Here is a 23,069-nt window from a genome sequence, read left to right as displayed (position 1 = left end):
TCTTGAGTCAAGCAGAAAAGGTCAGATAAGTTGATGTTAGGCGAAATGAACCCCAAGATAAGAACTCGAATGTTTTTTTCTTTCTTGCGCTTGTTTCTAACATATTTATAAGATATTTCTTTGTTGCTTTGTATGTCCCTCTCCCCATGGTATAACCCTTGTTTTCACTGTATTTGATGTTGGCATAATTTGTGGAGGGGAAAGGAAAAAACAAATTGTTTAAATAGGGATACAGGTAGGCCCATGTGATGTACAAGATCTTATGTCGAAAATGAACTATACATTATTGGCATGGGGGAGGGGGATGAGGAGAGGTTAAGGTGGGGGGGGGGGAGATGGGAAGGGATGGGAAGGGGAAACAAAGGAGGAGGCAACAATGCTTGATAAGAAATGTACTCATTACCTTCCCCATCTCTGTATGGTATTTTCACAATAAAAAAAATTTTTTTAAAGCAACAATAGGGACAATCCTAAAAAAAAAGAAAAAAGAATGTTAATGGCTCATCTTAGTTGGGGCACACGTGGTTCAGGAAAGTTCAGTAGTAGGGTTACAAAAGCTAAAATAACTAGTTAGGTACCAAGAAAGTCTTATCCACAGGAAGCTTAGTTACATTCCTATTTTAAATCTTTTCATCAGTCACTTCCACAGTTCAAGTCAATATTACAGTTCATTTCTAATTTCCCATCATATCACTAAATCATTCATTGTCCACCTTATACAGTTCAAGACAAATACTATAATTCATCTCTCATTCCCCCCTCATTTTATTAGATGACATTTCTAAGACAAACATGGATCCAACATCATCTTGTGAGAAAACACTTCAAGAAGCTCAACTTCCTTTGGAATAGAACAGACAAAGAAAATTGAAGAGCTTCAAGAAATAGAAATGTTAACCAATGTAGTTTCATCTATGTTCCTCTGTGTTCACAAGAGAATTCCAGGACTGACTATACAGGAAGTTGAACGCCAAACTGGAAAACTTGCTCAGACATCCATCATTTCAAAAACGAAATAGACAACAGTAGCAACCCTGTATCGTGGGAGCACTTTGGACCTTTTTATACCATTTTGTGAAGCTGACTAAGGAAAGGCATAATTCAGCAGTCTCTCTGAATCGAGGCCTGGCTGTGAAACTGATGGAAGCCTATTAGCAAAGAGTTGGAATGAATAAAACTGCTTCTTGTCATAGTTCTAACTCTATGGAAGTGTTAGTAATTATGAAATGTAATCTGAATAGGCAAAGATATAATGGCAAATGGAAATTTTCAACTCTTTCCTTTGACTAATGAGTTTTCACAGTCCTGACAAACAAAGTTACTACTTTATTACTAGGTGAAACTCTCTTCTCTAATCTGAGATTCCAGCACGCTAAATGGTGCTTATCAGATTGTTCTCAAACCACATATTCCTGAGGGATTAGATGCAAAGCAAGCATTTGCTGTTGTTGTTCTTTTTGCCAGTCTCAACAAATAACCAAACATAAAATCTAATTGTCATTATCCACTTAGAGCAAATTTGGAAGAAGAATATTCAAAAGAAATGGAAAGTAATCTCAGTGATGAGTACAGAACCCACCTGAGGTTTTCTTTCTTTTTCCTTTTTTTTAAAATTTGATTTTATTGTCAAAGTGATGTACAGAGGGGTTACAGTTACATATGTAAGATAGTGAGTACACTTCTTGTCAAATGTTGTTACTCCCTCCCTCCTTTTTCTTCCACTTTCCTCCCCCAAATCCCCGCTTCCTCACCAATTGTAAAGCTCATTTCCAGCATATTGTCTTCTGAGTATTGCTGTTGCATTAATTGAGGTCCTCCTCCTCCTCCTCCTCCTCCTCCTCCTCCTCCTCCTCCTCCTCCTCCTCCTCCTCCTCCTCCTCCTCCTCCTCCTCCTCCTCCTCCTCCTCCTCCTCCTCCTCCTCCTCCTCCTCCCCCCTCTCCTCCCTCCCCCTCCCCCTCCCCCTCCCCCTCCCCCTCCCCCTCCCCCTCCTCCTCCTTCTCCTCCTTCTTCTTCTTCTTCTTACCTGGAGCTTATTGGTAGGATCACAGTCCTAAAAGGAAAGTTATGCATGAGAGCAATACTTATGGACTTTCTACTAAGACTTGCACAGTTCCAGTCACAGAAGACCAAAATGAAAACAGAGAACTCAAGCTTGTCTAAATGAAGCACTTCTGGTAAACAAAAGCCTTATAAGAAAAAATGAAGGAAAGTAAAAGAAATGCTTTCCTGTGGAGCAAAGAAACATATCTATACTTTTTTAAAGTGTTGACTCATCCTCTTGAGTTGTGATCATTAGTTTCTTCAATACTTTAAACTATCCTGGCCTTTGGACAATATTGATTAGCAGTTCTAATCTATAGTGATAGGCTAAGTCTTCCTCATTTTATATTATTAACTAGAGTGTTAGCAATTAAAAATAATATGACTTTCTAATGGACAATTTAATAAATTTTTGTAATCTACAGTTTCTCTGAACACTTCCATTCATCTAAATACTCTACATTGTTATACCGCGATTGGGAAAACTTTCAGATCTAGGTATGTTTCAACTTCTCAGAACACTGTCTGCTTGTCGGCGGCTTTGTATTCAAAATGAATAATAAAGGTTAAAGATGTCTTTCTTCTTCTTTAGGCTAAGAGAACACAGGAGTTGAAATACATAGAACTATGACCCCTTTCAGCTAATTTCTTTTCTCTCTTTAACAGTGGTCTGTGAAGAACTCCCATTGCTCCTGACAAACTCAAAAGAAATGAATTTGTACGTCAAAGTAGTAACTTCCAGGAGAGCTCTGAGAGCTGATGTGTGTCAAATGCAGACAGTTTCCAGCCCTTTGCTGTCAAGAGCATCCTCGGTCTCCTGTCCATAGTGCAGTGGAAGCAATGAGTTCTAGCCTAACTTGCTTATGAAACAGTCTGGATGCTATGTGAAACTCCAAACTTAGACCATGGCCCAATTACATCCTGTGCTAAATTCCTAAATTATTAATATGACTATGTAAACTTTTCTTTAGGAAAATACTTTGATGAATTGGAAGGTACTGGAAAGATTGAATTGTCAGATATATATTCGTATTTTTGTATTTTGTGCAAATGTGTGTGTGTGTATGTGTGTATGTGTACGTGTTGGCTCATAACCTCAGAGTCAGATAGGGACATCTAACATCTATGTAGCATTATTTACATCAATTTGTAACTGAGTATTTGAGTGAATATTAGAAACAAGCTTAAGTATCAGATGCTTTTATAAAGTCAGGAACTGAAAAGAGCTTTCTCTGAAACACGAACAGTTTCAGTTAGAAACATAATAGAACCAAGAATATTGGACATAAAGATAATATGACACATGACCTCAATAGCATCATGTTGTAGGCTGTAGCAAGTCTGAAAAACAGTGCCAATGTTAAATGCTCTCTATTTGAGACTCGGAAATCAAAGGGAATTATGGTTTCTGGCACCTGGATGTAAAGGCCACAGTCAACCCAGAAAACTTGCTCTGGAGAGATATAAGAAAAAATCTAAGGAACTACTGGGAAGGAAAGGGAAGATAAGAAAACAGCAGGGCCCTTTCATGTTGGAAACACTTCTTTCCACTCATGGCCCCTTAATCTCCACTGTTGCTTCAAGGCAGTGTGCTGAAGGAAACCTTTGAAAACCTTAGGACAGTTGATGCTTGCTTATTCTTTCAAATAGCAACTCCGAAAAACATACTGAGCTACAGTGGAAAAAAACAAACAGGTGGACCCATTACAACAATGAGATGATATGTACAAGACGTTATGTCCAAAAACAAACTTTACAACTTTGGAAGGGGGGGAGGTGGTAGGGGGGTGTAGGTGTGGGGGTGGAAAGAGGAAGGGATGGGAAGGGGAAACAAAAGAGGAGGCAACAATGCTTGATAAGAAATGTACTCACTATCTTGCCCATGTAATTGTAACCCCTCGGTATGGTATTTTCACAATAATAAAAACAAAATCAAATCATCTAATGGAAATTAAATAAAGTTTGTTCCTTCATAATGTCTTCCTTAGTTTTGCAATTTTATTCAAGTTTCATTATAAGTCCAATGTAATTACTATTACTATGTTGTAACTTTTGAGCATGGATGGAAATGATTTATTTAAGCCTTTGGTTAGAATGTGTGTGTGTGTGTGTGTGTGTGTGTGTGTGTGTGTGTGTGTGTGTGTATTCAAAAGACCACACACACATATACACAAGGAAATATTTAAAAGGTCACCAAAGGAAATCTTCAGACTGGTGAGGGCCTGCTTAAAAAAAGATATTTTATTTATATGCACACATATGCATATGTGTACACATACAAAAACAGTCTAATGGCTTAAATGATCTAATCTTAAAAAATAGAAAATTAGAATTTTCTCACTATGAATACTTTCTTTCTTGGAACTCATATTAAAGGCAATACAACATAAGCTGATGGTTACCTTATTCTGATGTAAAACCCTAATACTTGTTCCACGACAAGTAATAACTGCAACTTAGAACTATCCACTTTCCTCTAACACCCTTCCTCTACCTAACTTGTGAACACTGTGCTACAGTTTTTAAGAACACTTGGTTTATATCCATGTTTGTATGAGAACATGCAGCATTTGTTATTTTCTATACTTCCCTGCTTTTAGGAAGATCTGATTCTCATTTGAGAGTTCTCATGGTAATTTCTGATGATAAAACATATACTAAAAAATTCAGACATTTAAACACCAGTTCCTGAAATGCTCAAATCTGCTTAATTTCTTATAATTTATTTCACATGCTTTTTTGTTCTGTTAGCAGTTGTTGATGCTGGCTAACTTCAGTTAGCAACGCAACATGATGTCAGCGCAACTTCCCTTTCAACCTAGTAGTGAAACTATTTTGCAGCTTTATTGAATTCCTGTATTTTGATGTTTCGCTTGGATGTTCTTAGTCTACTTGTATAGCTTCATTCACAAAGTCTGGTATAATAAAACCCTAAGATATTCCTAATACAGTTATTTGGTCATGCTCTACAATTTGAGAGTACAAGTAAATATTGAACAAGTTCTAGTTTCTGTATTGACTTCTGCAACTGACCAGAAATCTTTGTTTGTGGTGGAAGTTGAAGCTAGAAATGCACTCTTTGCTGAAGAAAACAGCACAAATCATTTGAATTACTGTGTAACACCAAATGCCTCCCATAAAACACAGAAGTTTAGAACTTACATTAATAATACTCCATAGTTTCTTGAAAACATATTCTTAGTATTAAAACAGTTGAACTATAATTTATATGTGATATTACCTATGGGTTTTGTTTTTGTTTTTGTTTTTGGTCGAGTTAGAATATAGGCCTTGTACACAGAATGTTACTGCTCTACTGTGTGAACCACACTTCCTTGTCTTGCATTTTGCTGGCTATTTCAGAGACAGGTGTAGGACAATTTTCTTCCCATAGTGATCGTGAATCCTGACTCATGATCCTCCTGATTATCTAAGATAGTAGACATGACCCACCAATACCCAACTAACAATGTAATTTTTAATAAGAATAAGCATGTTTATTTTGTTAAGGAAAGCCATGACTACAGTGTACTTGTTGAAATATAGTTAAATTCCAAATGATGAACTATGCTCTGCCTCATCTGACCTGCCTTACAAGAGTTTTAGAGTATTTCAGTATTTAGCAAACTTGGAATAATATGAAATCACTAGAATTCCAAAGATGTAAACAATCATTTTCTTTCTGATTCCTATATCTGATGTCTATTTTTATTTTTGTAGCATATTTAATCCTTCTCTTTTTATTGCATGTCTACAAGGAGAGTGAAACAATGAACTATTAATTATTCTAGTGTTGTATCCCTTTATTATGCTTGGTGATACTCTCTAGCTATTTTGTCTTTTTACTATTTTCAAAGCATTTCTTCAGCACATCCTTTAAAGGGATTTGCTGGAATTTAAACTGTGAATTCTTATCTTACACCTTTCTGAGTCTCTCAAGTCACTGGCAGTGTATTAGAAATGCCACCAGGAAAGAACTAATCTAAAGTGTCTAGCACTTCCACTTTAGTGACCAGAGTTAAAAAAAAAAAAAGTTAGTGAAGATAGAGAGCTTGGGAAGTCCTCTTATCAGATGATAAGACTTGGGAAGTAAGAACTTGGTACACACACTCAAGGTGTTGTTGAAAAAATATTCTTTAGTGCCTTACAATATACTGTTTAATTTCTTAACCTTTTAAGAGTTCATATTTTTATTATAAGAAAGAAAAATCTCAATATTGCAAATAAGTGTTACAGAAAATAGGGGGGCCTATTTTCCTTGACTTGAAAATTTGTACAAATCACCCTCTAATACTTTATCCTTCAAATGTTTACAAGACTATTATCTAAGATAAATGAAACTTTAAAAATCTCTTTTCACATTTTCAAGCTCCCAGTTTTACAGTGCTCAAGTAAAACAAAATTCTTTCCTTTTCAATTTATTTTATTTGTGTGACAAATTTATTTCTCCTGTCTTTCTATGAGATAAACATTTTACACTTTGAAGCAATATTCTATCTCAAACAGATCAACAATAGTTCCTTTGTTTCCACAACAGAAAATATAGCTTTGTCCACAAGAGCAGCAGAGGGAAAAAACAATACAAATAGAAAAGATTACAATTCTAGTGGTGGACACAACTTTTATTAGAGAAAGAGAAAACAAACATTATGTAAAAGCAGAAACACAGATTCATAATTAGGCTTAACTTTGCTAGTGCTAAGAATTAAAGTATCTTGCTATTTTGATTGCATTGTATCTCACTCTTTTATTTCTCCAGTTCAACCAAGATTGGGAAGAGTTCACAGCTGGAAATAAAACAGAAATGCATGACTGTGAACTCAATGCTCGACAGATGTGGAGGTTACAGAGCTGCCTCACTGCTCTTCTGGCAAGAATGAGGAGTGAATTTGAAGTATTTTTAGCAAACAAGTATTTAAGCTCAATCTACCCAGGACAGATTTTTTTTTTTTGGTCCAGTTGTGGGGCCTAACTCTGGGCCTGAGCACTGTCCCTCAGCTCTTCAGCTAAAGGCTAGTGTTCTACAACTTGAGCCACAGCACCACTTCCGGCTTTTTTCTTTTTGCTTATGTGGTGCTGAGGAATTGAACCCAGGGCTTCATGCATGCAAGGCAAGCGCTCTACCACTGAGCCAACTTCCCAGCCCCCAGGACAGATTTGAACGTTTTTATTTATATGTGCCATTGGCATATATAATTATTAAAAATATAAAAATATTAAGTACTTAATATTTAAAAATATTTAAGAAAACAAAGACTGGAGAACAAAATAGAGAACATATAATCATAAATAGTGAATCAGAACATGCATCAAAAATAAGAAATCTTTCTGCTTGTCTCAGACATATACTAGTTACTGCAGAAAGATTTCTCATTTTTGATGCATGTTCTAATTCACTATTTATGATTACATTTTCTCTATTTTGTTTTCCAGTCTTTGTTTTCTCCAAGAACTAACTATAATTTTATATATATGTATCTGTATTTCTATAATTAGTAGATTTTCAAATGATCTCCCTGGCCAACCTTATTTTACACTAATTTGTTTAACAATCCTATGTTAAATGAAAAGTTTACTGAAGTTTATATCTCGTTTATCTTTATTTCCTTTGCCTTTATTTCTCTTTTACCTCGATGCTGCAAACAATATACACCACTCTTTGACTTAAAATTTTGATATTGTTGGGTGTTGGTGATATACACCACTCTTTGACTTAAAATTTTGATATTGTTGGGTGTTGGTGGCTCATGTCTGTAATCCTTGCTACTCATCAGGCTGAAATCTGAGAATCAAAGTTTGAAGCCAGGCAGGACAGAAAGTCAATAAGACTCTTATCTCTAGTCAATCACAGAAAAAGCTGGAAGTAGGCTGTGGCTTCAGTGGTAGAGCACTAGTCTTGAACAAAAATGTGCTCAGGGACAGTGCCCAGGCCCTGAGTTGGAACCCCAAGACTGGCCAAAAAAAAAAAAAAAAGAAGTTTCATAGTAAGTGTATGCTACTCTATATCCCAACACACACACACACACACACACACTCTCTCTCTCTCTCTCTCTCTCTCTCTCTCTCTCTCACACACACACACACACACACACACACACACACACACACACACACGAGAACATTGCTATGATACTTAATTTTAACTAATCTTTCTTGTTAAAACAATTTGTATTTATGTAATTGATTAGGATAAAAAGATACATGAAACAGGAAAAATATCATCCTTCCATGTGGGAGAAGAAAGTAGAGAAAAAAACAACAAATTACAACCCCAATTGCTGATTCTGGTCTGAAGGGGATGATAAGTACTGCTCTTGTACTCTTTACAAAACCCTTTTCTACATTCAGTCAACCTAAGCCAGAATTTTCTGTTGATCCTTTGACCTAAATAACTTGATTTCTATTCACCACCCTTTGTCAAAACCTGTGGTCATTGTTAGCTCTTGAAATGTTGACATAAGCCTAGAAAATGCTTAGCACCCTACTTCAACAGTCTATTCACGGATTTGTGATCTATCTTGTTGTCTTCCTGGATACAGAAAAACTTTATCTGTAATCTGAGGAGGTAATCAAATTACAAATGAAGCTGAGAGGTGTTTTACCAAAGATTTAAGGTACTTTGTACACCAATGTAAACAGATTTTGACGAAGCTAACGAAAAACAAAATTCTGTATTTTGGTAAATCACATTCTCTTCAGTTATGAGTTTTGTAGTAATAAAAGCTTACTTTTTTTAATACATTGACTTGCTTAGAGATGTCAGATAAAATGAATCTTAAAAGAGGAAAGTGTCTAATCCCATAATTAGATATTAATTCTAATATAATATAGATTAATATCTATACATAGATATTAATTCTATATAATAATTCTATAATTTCTGAAATACTGAATACATGGGATTTTAAGTTGAATATATGAAGATAATAGAATGAGCTCCAATTTTATTCTATTGACTTTGATGGTGATTGTTACTTTGCTAAGAATGGTACGATGCATGAGACTATCACAAACCTGCCTGCTCATCTCTTAAATACTATTAAAAGAATGGAGGTCATTACAAAAAAGATTGTGGGAAAAGTATCTCCTTAAAGTGGATAAAAATGCTCGGTAATTGTTTTACAAGACTTGAAAGAGAAATGTTACCAAATACTTAACAATCATTGTGCTCTATCAACACTTCAAACCGTATAAGAATTATGATAATTTACTAATTATTTAACATAGTTCTTGCACTTGCATAGAATTCCATTGTGTATATATACTACATTTTCTTGATCCATTCATCTATGAGGGACATCTGGATTGATTCTCTGTCTTAGCTATGGTAAATAACACTGCAAAGAACTTGGTAGTGCTGGTAGCTTTAGTGTGGCCTTGTTTGTGGTCATTTAGGTAAATGCCCAGGAGTGGGATTGCTGGGTCAACAAACAGAGGCTGCATGGTTTCCCTCATTTGTAATAACTAAAATATGTCTAGGATATTCTTAGCAGATGATCATAGTGACTCAATGCCTATGTGCATATAACCATATAAAATGAATCTTATCGAAATGAACTCCAAGAAATGGAAACAAGAGTTTCCATTGTTTTGTTCCATTGTATTGTTTGCAGCTATTTTTATTTATTTTTTCTTTCTTTCCCCACCCCTTTGGTTTATTCCCTGTTGACACTCTTTTTTATTTCTGTACCCATTGTCTTGTATATAAGTTTATCTGATTTGGGGAAATGGTGAGACAAAAGGTGAACCAATACAACAGTGATACTCACTATACACTATGTTGGAAATTAACTTTACACTTGGAGAGTGGGAAATTGGGGGAGAGAGGTTGAGAGAAAATCAGGGAATGGGGTAATACTTCAAAAAGAAATGTACTCATTACCTTACTTATGTAACTATGACCCTTTTGTACATCACCTTCACAATAATTTTTTTTTGGGGGGTCAGGTCGTGGGGCCTGAACTCTGGGTCTGGGCACTGTCCCTCAGCTCTTCAGCTCAAGGCTAGCACTCTATCACTTGAGCCACAGCACCACTTCCGGTTTTTTTCTTTTTGCTTATGTGGTGCTGAGGAATCGAACCCAGGGCCTCATGCATGCAAGGCAAGCGCTCTACCACTGAGCCACATTCCCAGCCCCCACAATAATTTTTTTAAAGTCCACTGAACTTGGCCTATAAGCAAGTCTGGAACATGATATTGAACCGGTATGCCCTCTGACTTTAGAGATTAGAAACCATTTGTATGTTGCTGATGTTAATGAGAGAGTTGTTCCTTGGTCACTCACATTTATGCATGTCTTGAAAGTATAACAGAAACCAATTTCCCCCCAGAATATATGACAATTTTGTCAATAGTAACTTGATCTAATCAACACTGTCTTCCACTTCAATAAGCAGAAAGAGTAGTCCTCTTTGTATCACTGTGGGAATTTGACCTCAGGAAACCAGACTCCACCTCAAAACAGAACACTTTTCTACTACTTGTAGTATAATCAGTAATAAACTATCCTTTGTTTCTAATGTGTGTCATGTGACTCCTTTCATGGTCCAGGAAAACTTGCAAGCCAGTCAGGTATCTTACAAGTAAGGCATGCCCTGAATCTTGCTATATTTCTAGATATAAAAGAAATCCTCTACTTTTTTAAACAATCTTTTCAAATATTAAGCATATTTGACTTTGCATTACCTTTTCTAAATAAACATATTATTCCTAGGAATAGACATGTAGGGACTTCTTTTGTTCTGTTTCATTTTCTTTCACATTTCTGTATTTTGAGGACATGAAGGATACATATACATGGGAACTGTTTAGAAACAGTGGAATAAATATATGAATTAAAATACATCATAATTTATTCTAGACATAGGAACCTACTATTCGCATACAATAGTGTGGTTTGATATGATATTTTTCCCTTATCCATACAGATTCTGGAAAAAAGAAATGAAACAGATTTGGGCTTCAAAAACATTTGTACTATCCCCCATTTGATGTCAGAAGTTAATAGGCTAGTACAATTTTTGCAAGTGTGAATTATAAGGATGGGGAAAACTTGCTTACGTACTCCATTTTTCAAAATTCTCCACAGAATCAACAGGTGATATACAAACATGCTTTATTACCTGGATTTATTCCCTATGCTAATGGATACTGATAAATCTCAAGCTCTTCAGAGAAAATTGGTAAACTGGAGACCTAGAAGAGCGGTTTATATCCAGGATGAATCTGAATGCATGATAATAGGAAGAACAGATCGAGTATTTTTAGTCCAAATTCAGCATGCTAACAGTTCAGGAATAGCTGGTGGATCACATTAAATTATAAAGTCCAGATCAAATTATAGATTTCTAAGGAAATAAGACAGAAGGAATTTTCTCTTTTCTGGAGTAGGGAAAGTGTTATGAGGGATGGAAAATAGAAAGTGCCAGTCTTTTTGTTTTTACAGGTACTCTACTGATTAGATCCGACCTGCCCATATCATGGAATATCTTCTACTCTACTCAATCCATTGATTTAAATGTTAATAGTCCCAACAGCCCTTACAGAAATACCAGAATAATGTTTGACCACATAAAGAACATGTTATGGGTCAGTGAGGCTATCATTTAAAGCTTTGCTATTACTAAAGCTTTATCAAAACAAGTCTTAACAAAGACCACTGCCAAGGACGCTCTACTGACCATAGCTAACATGAGCTATTTATTTCTTCTCCTAGATGATCTTTGTCAGTGAGATTAATATATTATTCTGACACAGTTTATACTTTTATGAAAATTCTTTACATATTCTATGTTTTACCTTAGCCTTTTCAAAAAGCTTATTAAATCTTCACTTTTTACTTTTTTACCTTGCAATTGTGTCATAGTACCCTGCATCTTATCATATTGAAACCTATAATCCATCAATTAAAATATTATGATTAGATGAAAATATGATTACATTTATCTACAGAGAGTAGTGGGAAATTTACAAAAAGGTCAATGATTAATAGTGTAATAATGCACTAGAAAAGTTAAAAAAAATCTTTGCACACAAGCTTTCATCCTATTCTGGAATTCTTCTGAAATGGCATATGGCATTAGTTCTGTCAAAGTTCCTGTCTGTGTTACTTAGCGTGGTAAGTGAGTGTTCACTCTGCTTTTGAAAAATATCTCTTTGAAGATACATCACTCACAATGCTGACACAGAAATCTAACAAGAGTGAAAAATGTAAGAGCTCTTATTTCACCAGCCTTCCAAAGCAGTCTCAGAATAAAGTACATTGTACAGTTCATGTTACTAAAAGACCCAGGGCATGTAGCAGTTACTTTTGCATGGTGTAGAACTTAGAGGCAGCCCAGATTTTATGTGAATGGTGATGGTCAGATAGTTGTAAACTTATCAGGATTGGCTGATGAAAAGAAAACCAAATAAATATATCCCGCCTAAAATGCAGAGGTATTAAAAAAACTCTTTTTGATAAACCTCCAGCAAAATAAAGTAGAAGCAAAAACTTCCACAACAGCATTGGGTAAATAAACCAAACTGCTTAGATATGTTCAGAGTTGTCTGTGACATTAAATAATTGTTTTGTAGTGTACATTTTCTTTCCTGTCCGAATAACTGAGACTACATACATCTTGTTAAAGTCAATAGACGGTACTTGAAAGCTATCTACTTTCCAACCCAAGTAAAATGTATATCATATGAATATCTATAAACAGATAAAAATAAATTTTACTAACATTAATTAAAATTAAAGGTCCAAATCCAATCCATGAGTGTGCAAGTACTTATCTTATATATTGACTTTGATTGCTTCTATTGCATACTGAGGGGTAGCATAGCAATTTCATAATAATTTATTCCTAGAAGTAAAGATCATCATGTTAAGCACAGTAAGCAAGTATCACATACTTTCACAGACAAAACCTCAATTGGAAAGGACAAAAGATATGAATGTAGAAGGACCATTCAGGAAGAGTAAGGAGATAAATGTAAGATGGGAAGAGCAATAGAGAAAGTAATGAAGACACAAGTATAACCAAAACTCATTATTTAAGTGTATTAAAATATTATAATAAATTCTATTATTTTGTACAATCAATACATGCTGATAAAAATAAGAAACAACATTTTTAAATAGTGTATCAAAGAAGACAACAGGTGACATTAGAAGATATATAGATGAATGCAAACAAAATACAGAGTGGAAAAAATATAGAAAAAGTAGAGATAATGAAGGAATTTATAGCTATGAATTGTTACATTAAAATATTTTAAGCCTCCAACTTAAGTGAGCAATATAAATAATAGAAAAAATACCTAGGACAAAAACAAAATAAGAATAGCACAGAAAATGGACAAAATTGAAAGCTGATTCTTCAGAAAGATAAAAAAAAAAAATTGACTCAAGTTAGAAAAACTGGAAAGGAAATGTGAGAAGAGACTCTGAGTTCTAAAATCAGAAATAAATCTTAGGCCATTACTTATTATCATATAATAACTGCATAGGGTTACATTTCCAAACATCATACAATACATCCAGATAAAGTTCATCCACTTTGGCACCTTCTAAAATCCTTGTCCTATTATAACAATTTCAACAGATTTCACTGTTATTTTCATACATGCAAATAAGCTACTCTGAACATATTCATTCTCATTCACACTCTTCATTAACCCTCCCACTGAGAACTGCCTTCTTAATAGACTCTTCCCATTTTGAACACTTTCTGTTCATTGCTTGTTCATAACAACATTTCTTCCATTTAATCTCCAATATCATTTGTGCATGGCTCTATGAAATATATATTTTGGATCCACTGTACATATGTATTTGCATTCAGCTACAAGTGAATCTGTAGAATTACTTCCTGGATATAGAATTACTAGGGCAGCTGGTGATTTAGACATATACATATTGGTAGATTCAAATGAATTGCTCACTAAAGAGGCTATGCCGGTTATTTTTTTTGCTCAAGGTATATGAAGTTTATTTTTCATTGCCTTCATTGATTATTATCAAACTTTCTGATCCTTGGACATATAGGAGGTAAAAATGCTATGTTTTTCGTTGATTATTTTTTGTAAAGTTGATCATCTTTACAATTGTTATTATCCAAATTACATATCGTTCTTGGTAAACTATTAAGAGTCTCTTTATACATCTTGATTTTTGTCACTAAATCACTACTTTTTATAAATTAAAAGGATTCATTTATCAATCAAGTGTCATCAGCAAAAAGAATGTTACATATAATGCATGTATAAATATATTTTCAACGTTTGCATATATGCATGCATATTATATAGACATACAGATTCACATATTATATATAGTGTGCAGGTGATGTATATATATATATATATATATATACATATATATACACACACATATGTATACATTTATACAGGACAGAAAGATTTAGTTAAGTAAGGAATATTCTCCTAGTATTTTATTTACTCTTAGGTTGATATCACAGTTAAATTTAACTTTTGCCTTCAACATGTGTATTTAACCACAGAATTCTTATTTATATACTGGGACTTTTATATTGTGTTATTTATTTGACTACTTCTTTTGTTTAGAATTCCAGATTTAGGTAGCCTGGATTCCAATCTAAATAACAAATGATATGAAGAATATGTACATATATGTACAGTAATGTGGTATGTGAATAGGAAAAGTAACATATAAGTAACATATAAGTCAAAATTTAACCAGGGGAAGCCAAAAGAAATCATTTGCTAGTTTGATTGTAGGCTTTCTTAGGCAATAGCACTCTTCCTGCAAGCTCAGATTTCTGCTACTAATGGTCCCGCCAACAATAGCTTTAAAATGACCTTACATTGATTTTAAAGTATTTACTTGTACTTTTATTAATCACTAGCTCTCACATGGCTTTACTGCTTGTTCCTCCCCTCTTCTCTTTCTTTTGCCCTGAATTCTTTTTTTTCTCTTTGTTGCAACCATTTATAAGTCTTTCATGTGTGGAAAGCAACTTCACAAGATACATTATTCAAAATACTATGGTTTTTTTAGAGTAACATTTAAGCAGTGCAGCACTTACCTTGATCATCTAGAGCTATTTCTTTGCCTTTATACCATACAATGAAAGCGCAACATTCATTATCCAGACACTTATAATTTTTCTTTGTATTTGAATATGTATTTCTGCTCTGTCTGAATGTTCTACAATGTCTTCATCTTAAAAATATGTAAGCACTGCATATGAACAATTGAATATGCATTTTAAGTTGTATGATACTATCTGGCAATATCTTCTGAGGATGTTTTCCAACCAATATTTTCTTCCAGCATGTGAGTAGTGTAGTTTGCCTATTAACATTCAAATTAGGTAACAAGGTAGAAATTGCCACATGAATGTCTGCCTTCCCCTTTTGCAAATTCTTCATCTTTATAGCTCTCTCTGTTACTACTATACTTTTCATGATGCAGAAATTTCATACAGAATTACTGTGCAAACACAGTGGAGAAGTTTGCAAATGTGAAGACAGCAAATTTCCATGCTGTTGCCTTTGAAATGGAAACTTGATTGTTTAACACACTATAACTAGAGCACAAGAAACTAAGTAGGAATCTGGAGGGTGAGTTCCATAACGATGTGTAAGTCAGGTTTCCAAGCTCTTAGTATCACATCAGCGAAGTTTCTGATAGAGGCCGTGAGGTGATCTCACTCCCAAGGCTCATAGACATAGCCTAAGTTACTTACGAAAATGTGATTTCTCAGGGCTTTGGGCAAACCTGATAATAAGAAGGAAACCAGGGGATTTTGGATACAACACTGCAGTGACAGGTTAATATTGCTGGGGTAAGAGAGTGGAAATGTACATTTTCCCATTTCAGTACTTCCATTTCGTCAATAGGATTGGCACTGTAATTACTTCTGCATTAGTCACAGGTCTCTATACTTGTTAAAAGTGAGCATAATATAAATCATAGCTTGAGAGAAAATTTATTTTAAAAGATATGACAGGAAGAGGGCAGGAAGTTCAATCTGAAAGAAAAGGCTAGAGGTCAAACATTTTCAAACTCAACTGGTGAAACCATACTATTTCAGAAAACATTGCTGATAGAGGCAGCTGTGGTGAGAGTCTGAATTGTCAAGATGTGACAAATACAGAATCGGGTAAATTCTAGCAGTAACCATTGTACCAGTGTCAGCGATTAAGTCTAGGAAATCCTAAGGGATTTCACTGCAACTTCCACTGAGTCCCTGGGGTTTTTGCTACTCTGAACAAAGGAGAATAGAAAAGAACAAAAAAGAAACCACAGAGTGAGAAGGAGTAATAGGGAGAATTTCCCTCTGCTTCATTTTTGTATTCATTGATTCATTGCTGTACTTATGAATTCATTTCCTAACCATCCAATGAGCATTCAGTGTGTTTGATGTATCTTATTTGCTTTTGGTTGCTTTGTTTAACTGAATTGTTTTCTTCAAGAGCAAAAATTTCATTTCTATACAAAAAATAAACAATTATAAAATACAACAAAATTAAGACAAATAAACTTATGATAAAACTCAAAACATATTTATTTAATACAATTTTTAAGTATGTTAAACACCTTAATTTTTCCTTCCCATTCATTGCTCTAGTATCTACAAGACAAAATTATCAAAGACAATGTTATCGTTGTAGGCTAATCCCAAGGTATAAATAACGAAAGGAATGAGAAAGCACTATTTCTTACAATTTTTTAATCTATAGCAGCCAAAGATAAAAGCTTATGAAAACTTTAGAGCACCCATTAAAACATAATACTTCTTTTGAAAATATATCCCAAAGGAATAATTATTTGCACAAATATATAAAAACTTACCCACCCTAAGGGTAGTTAAATGTTTAGCAGTAAGGAATCCAATGAATAAATGAATGTGTCTGTAAGACTTTAAAATAAGGTAGTAGTGAAGTATTTATTTAGAATGGAAATATATTCACAATATATCATTCTATTAAAAGCATGGGCTACATATATTTGTAGTAGGTAAAAGCTAAAATTCGTTGCTGATTTCTTTAAAAATTCTACATATGTTATTCCAACTTTAATTTTAAATATATATTACAAATTAAACTTTTCTCAATATTTATTTTTCAAAATGGATGACAGACATTAGCACAACAAAACACTAGATAATTAAAAATAATGGCTGAGTAAATGAAGTTTCAAAATGTCACTGAACAAATAGGACTTAACCCCTCAGATTACCTACCTATAAATTGAATCCTAAGGCAACTGCTGGCTCATGACTGTAAGTGTAGCTACTTGGGAGATTGAGTTTGGGATGACTGAGTTTCTAAACTAACTATTCAGAAAACACTGAGAGTCCTTTCTTAATGGAGCTCTGGACTCCTAGGCATGCACCTGTATATGCAGGTAGAAAGGAATCCTAACATAATTCAGAGGATACCAGGCAATCACCCCTGAAGGAAATGAGACCACATCTCAAAAAATAACCAACAAAATTAGGACTGGAAGTATAGCTCAGCAGTAGGAGAGGCTCTTTACCAAAACCAAACACTAGATTTCAAACCCAACATGCCCCCTCCTTAAATGTCCAGTCTTCTACTGAAAACATGACAGTGTAAATTACATGAAATCATTGTGTTAGATAACAGGCAAAGTTTGAAATGTGATACTTAATATATAGATGTAATCTACACATTATCATCGTCACCTTTATCCTATACAATACTGTAAAAAAACAGAAAGAAGCAATATTATATGCACTGCAAAATAATAAATGCCATGGCCAAAACAACCAAATCATTTTATTTGTTGTTATTTACTCTTCTAATCCCTTAGACTATCTACACCTACTATATTTTCCAACTTTACAAATAATACAATATGCATTGCACCTAAATGTCTTAACTATTTTTTCCTATTCTAACTATTTCAAGTATATTTTGATAGTTTTACTTCACTATTTGAGATCTTAAGTATTGTTCTATTTACTGATACTCATGTATCATTTAACCTTTTTTCCAGAATTTATAGTCTTCAATAAAGTTTTAAATATATCCCAAATTATATTTCTATTCATTGGATTTTAAAAATTCAGTCATTGCTCAATAGGATTTGATTCACATAATTTCCTCTAAAATTTTCTTTGCTAGATTAAAGAGCAGATATACTTTACACATGATTAAATTATACCCCTAATATATAGGATATCAATTAATCTTAACCAATTTGCTATTAAATATTTTAAATGTGGAATTATGAGGCTCATATAGTCCATGATCTTCTGTAGATAGCAGTAAAATCCTCATTATGAGTATAAATGCTAAATTAAGACTCTTTCAATGAAATAGGCTCAGTTTAATACCAATACAGTCTCTGTATTGATCAAGTCTTGTTATTTTACGTAAAAAATGTTAACTATTAAAAAAATAACTCCAAGCAACTCATTTTTCTATTTTACATAATTAAGGATAGTATTGACTATACCACATAATAAAACATTGCTATAAGAATAAAATATAATTATTTTTCTCCAATTTCACTGATAAAGTTCCAATTCCCTGCAATATTTTTTCTCAGTACTGTTAATCAGAAAACTAGTTATGAAGTTATCATATTTTGTTACTAGTATTTTTAGCCAGGTTATTGCCAATACTTGTTCCATTGTTGCCCTTCAAAATACTCACTATGTCTGGGATATGACTAATTGTGTCCCCCAAAGATTCCTATGTTGGAGAATTGGATTTCACGAAGGCAATGTTGAGAGTTGGGCAACCTTTAAGACTGGGTCATATAGCGGGATCCTTAGGTCATGAGGAGCATTTCCATGGAGGAGATGCCAGATTTCAGTCTCCACAGGTTTCCTGCTTGGGAATAATCTACCTCTGCAATGATGTGATGTAGCCAGGAAGGTCCTCACTAGAACTAAATCAATGTTTGCACCAATCTATTGAGCTGAACAAACCTGTTTGCTTTGTAAAGTTAGTTTGCTTTGAGGATTTAGTTGTAATAGTGCAAGAATAGACTACTTTTATCTTTATTTTATTTTTATTTTTTTGCCAAAAGTTACTTATGAGATTCAAAAATTCTCATCTAATGATTTTATTGTCATCTCATATTAAGTACTTCTGTAAATCAACCAAAATTGGGAGTAAGACAAGCTATAAATTAACAATAACGATGAACACTCTTAGTTGTGTATCATGTTGAGATGAAAGACAATAGATAGAAATCCAGGCAATTCAAAATAAACATAAAATCAACATATATAGAATTATCAAATGTAATCAAAGAATTCAGACTGATAAGCTGGTTAGGAAATCTTTCATGGAAGAAGTAAGAATTCTACTTTAGTTTAATTCAACGATCTGTCAGTTTCAGTTATGAAAAGGATTGGAGGTCTATTTTTCTTAATAGAAAAATTCAAAGGAGAATGTTAAAATGTATCTTTGAGGATTAGCTACAATGTCTCCTCCTGCAACAAAGTTCCCATAAGAAGAGAGTGATAAATTTAAAACAATCATTGAGACAAGAAAAGGTCAAGTTGTTAGCATCAATTAATAAGTATGAACTTTACCCTACTTGCACATGGGTGTAATTAATTGTTGAAGGAAGAAAACTTACTATGATATAATTCACTTAACAGAATTACCTGGCAATAATATCTAAGAAAAATTAGAAAATGCATGGTGGCCAGCAAAAAAAGATCTAAGTTTTGATGTAGATGTTTGATAAATATTCAGTTGATAACTTATGGAAGAAAAAACAAAGAAACAGGCCCTCAAAAAAAAGGGAAAAAGGAAAAAAAAAAACAGAATTTTCTGAGATACATATAATAATTACCACAATGCTATACTGACAGAAATGAAATTCAGTTTATAAGCCTTTTAAAAGGAAGATAAAAGATTAGAAACTGACTTCAGATGTTTGTAGTATTTGAAACAAAAAGGAAGGTAAAAATGGTAAGATTTTTATTTGAAAGGATTGTCTTGATTTTAATAATAATGATTTTAATAATAATCAAGGTGAAAAGAACTACATTTGGAATGCAAAACTACAAAAAATTTCTGACATCAATATAGTAAAATTGCAATACATTTTCCTCTTGAAACAATATATCCATACAAATGGTTGACTAGTCTGAATTATTGAAAAATTATTTTATTTGTATTCCTCATGATTGAAAAGGAAATGTGTAAATATATAATTCTGTAGTAATATCCTCAAATGGTAGAAATTGAGCCCAATTTCATGACACAAATCACATGCGTGTATTGTATATGTAGCAATCATTTAGCATTAATGAAGGTTTATAACCATTTCTATTGTTATAGTATTGTAAACACATAAGACATCACAAGACCAGGGAAAGTGAGCTGTGAGCTCAGAGTGTGCTCTGAGCTTCATGGGAAAAAACGAACTCAGGAAACAAAGAAGTTGCTGTAAAAACTCATGCCTGACATCTGCCAAAGTCACTCACCAGCTAGCATCTGCTAGTTGAGAAATAATTGCCTCTGCTTTTCTTTTTGTTGTTGTTGTTGTTGTTGTTGTTGTTGGTCATGGGGCTTGACCTCAGGACCTGGGCACTGTCCCTCATCTCTCTAGCGCAAGGGGAGCACTCTACCACTTGAGCCACAGCACCAATTCCAGTTTTCTAGTGGCTTATTGGAGTCTCCCGGAGTTTCTTGCCCAGGCTGGCTTTGAATCGTGATCCTCAGATCTCAGCCTCCTGCATAGCTAGGATTATAGTCGTGAGCCACCGGAGCCCGGCTCTGCTTTTCTTCTATCTCACAAATACTCTGAAAATATGTTTCACTGGTCATATCTAACTGTATTGACAGGAAATCGAGTATCTACTTCCTCACATGCATAAGCTTCCAAGAAAAGGCTTGGTAAATATGATATATGAACATTTCTTTTTGTATAAATGAACCCTTTTAGAAGAATTTTATCTAATCAAATCTCAATCTAGAATTTATTTTTGCTACATTCTTTTTTGTTTATTGTCGAAATGTAAAGCTCGCGTAAGTTTTAGTTTCTCACATATATATGGTTTAATTCTTATATAACAACTAACTTTGTCATTGTTTTCTTGAAAGTTACAATATGCATGGAGAGATTTGAAGCAGTATTTGTGATGAACATCTGAAAAAATGAAAGTTTTTGGACAGATGTTATAAGAGTCTTGTAGAAAAAGCTATCAGCATTACAATCCCAATTCTAATTTACTTTACATCAGGCATTTAAATTTATTATCTTTAGGCCATATGTTCCAAATGAAGCTTGGTTCTATATTCATGAATCAGTTGACAATGAATAGTTAAGTTCTGCTAATTCAGAAAGGTGAAGTTGAGTGAGCTTATTTAAACGGCAGAATATTTGTAACTACAAATTCCGCATACCATTAGAACACTTCCAAAAAAGATCTGCCATATGTTTTAAGCCATGATGAAAATGGTTTAAGAAAAAAAATCTGCAACTTTTATACAGCTATAGTTTAGAATATCTTAGCGTGTCCATTAAAATTCTATTTTGAAACTTTTAAACTTGGCTGTAAAATTCATTGTAGAAAGATATTTAGAATTTGAAGCAGAAGGGAATCATAAGTAACATGATATGTTAAAATAACTTAATGCTAGAGGATATTTTATGTGTATTTAATATCTTAGCAGAATAGTTTAAGAATTATTTTTTAAAGCTATGTGCCTCATGGACCACCATTGTGACCCATGTAAGTATAATAATGAAATGTTCCCACATACCACTTACAATCTTCATGAACATTTCATTCTATATTCTAGAAAGAACAAAATGTCTCCAAGGTAGAAAAGCCAGAAATAGAAAGGTAGCATTCATTGGACTTGCAAAGACTTTAATTCAAATGTTAATGATGTATTATAGATTCTCTAGACAAAAGCCAAAGCCTAAGTGGGAAACAGCATTAGTGAAAACAGAGAATAAGTTCCAAAATCTTGAAAACCAGTCTAAATATATAAACCAAAGAATTTTACATTGGAGGAATCAGTAAAAGTCATTGGAAGAACATGTTCTCACTTATGATCAAACTCATAACCTTCATCCCTATACCCTTTCAAGGATAAATTATCAGCTCTGAAAGACTATACAAGCACAAGTCCCAATCCTCTCCAAAGAATGGGCTATAGAACAATTGTTCCTTGATGAAACATGCCATCCCTAGAGCTTCATCGCAATTAAAGACATAATTCAGACAAATAGAGAGCCTCTTTAAGCTTCCATTTTCTATTAATGAAATGAATGGAAAAGTAGGCCTCACAGACTAAAAAATTTGGATTATGAGATAAATATTAATTAGCAACAATATTTTTCATTTGCAACAGCACTCAAAAAATTAGCCCTTTTATGAGATAAGGAACTTGAAAATTATTCCACTAAACAGAAATATCTCAATGTTTTATTCACCAATTATCAAAAGAAAGGGCCACCTGCTTACTTTTGACTAAGTCTCATAGTGATATCAAAATCCATGAATATAATAAAGGTGGCAACCAGACAGAAGATGAAAGTATCATGTTTTAGGACAAAATTCATCTTTTACTGAAGCATTCAATATAAGACAAAGAAGTTGCAGAAAAGTTCAAAACTATATTGCTATGACCTTCAGCATGTACCTCAGAAATGGTTAGATTTTTATTTCACTCACTTTCTAGACTTGGTCATTTTATTATTGCTCTAAATTTGATCTTCCAAATTCATCCAATTCCCCTTAGGTTGTGGTCTACTTTAAAACATAGTACAAAACAGAACATGATACAAAACAGTACAGCCAAGTTCTGTACTGAAAAACGATGTGAAAGAAAGAAAAAGAAAACACACTTCTTACTCTCAACATCTTACAACATTTATTTTTATACCATGGGGCAAGAGGGAGATTCCCTAAATAAGACAGAATACTCACACCAGACTGAGATGTTTTGTAAGGCTTATTACACAGGGTGATCAAATAGGATTTCATTAAAGAACTGACCCTCAATGTAAGAATAAAAAGAGAGAAATTGTTCTAGCAACAGAAAGAACACA

The sequence above is a fragment of the Dipodomys spectabilis genome, unplaced genomic scaffold, assembly GCF_019054845.1.
Source record: "Dipodomys spectabilis isolate Male_0828 unplaced genomic scaffold, ASM1905484v1 ptg000032l, whole genome shotgun sequence".
Classification (NCBI taxonomy): domain Eukaryota; kingdom Metazoa; phylum Chordata; class Mammalia; order Rodentia; family Heteromyidae; genus Dipodomys; species Dipodomys spectabilis.
Note: the sequence above shows the minus strand (reverse complement) of the source record.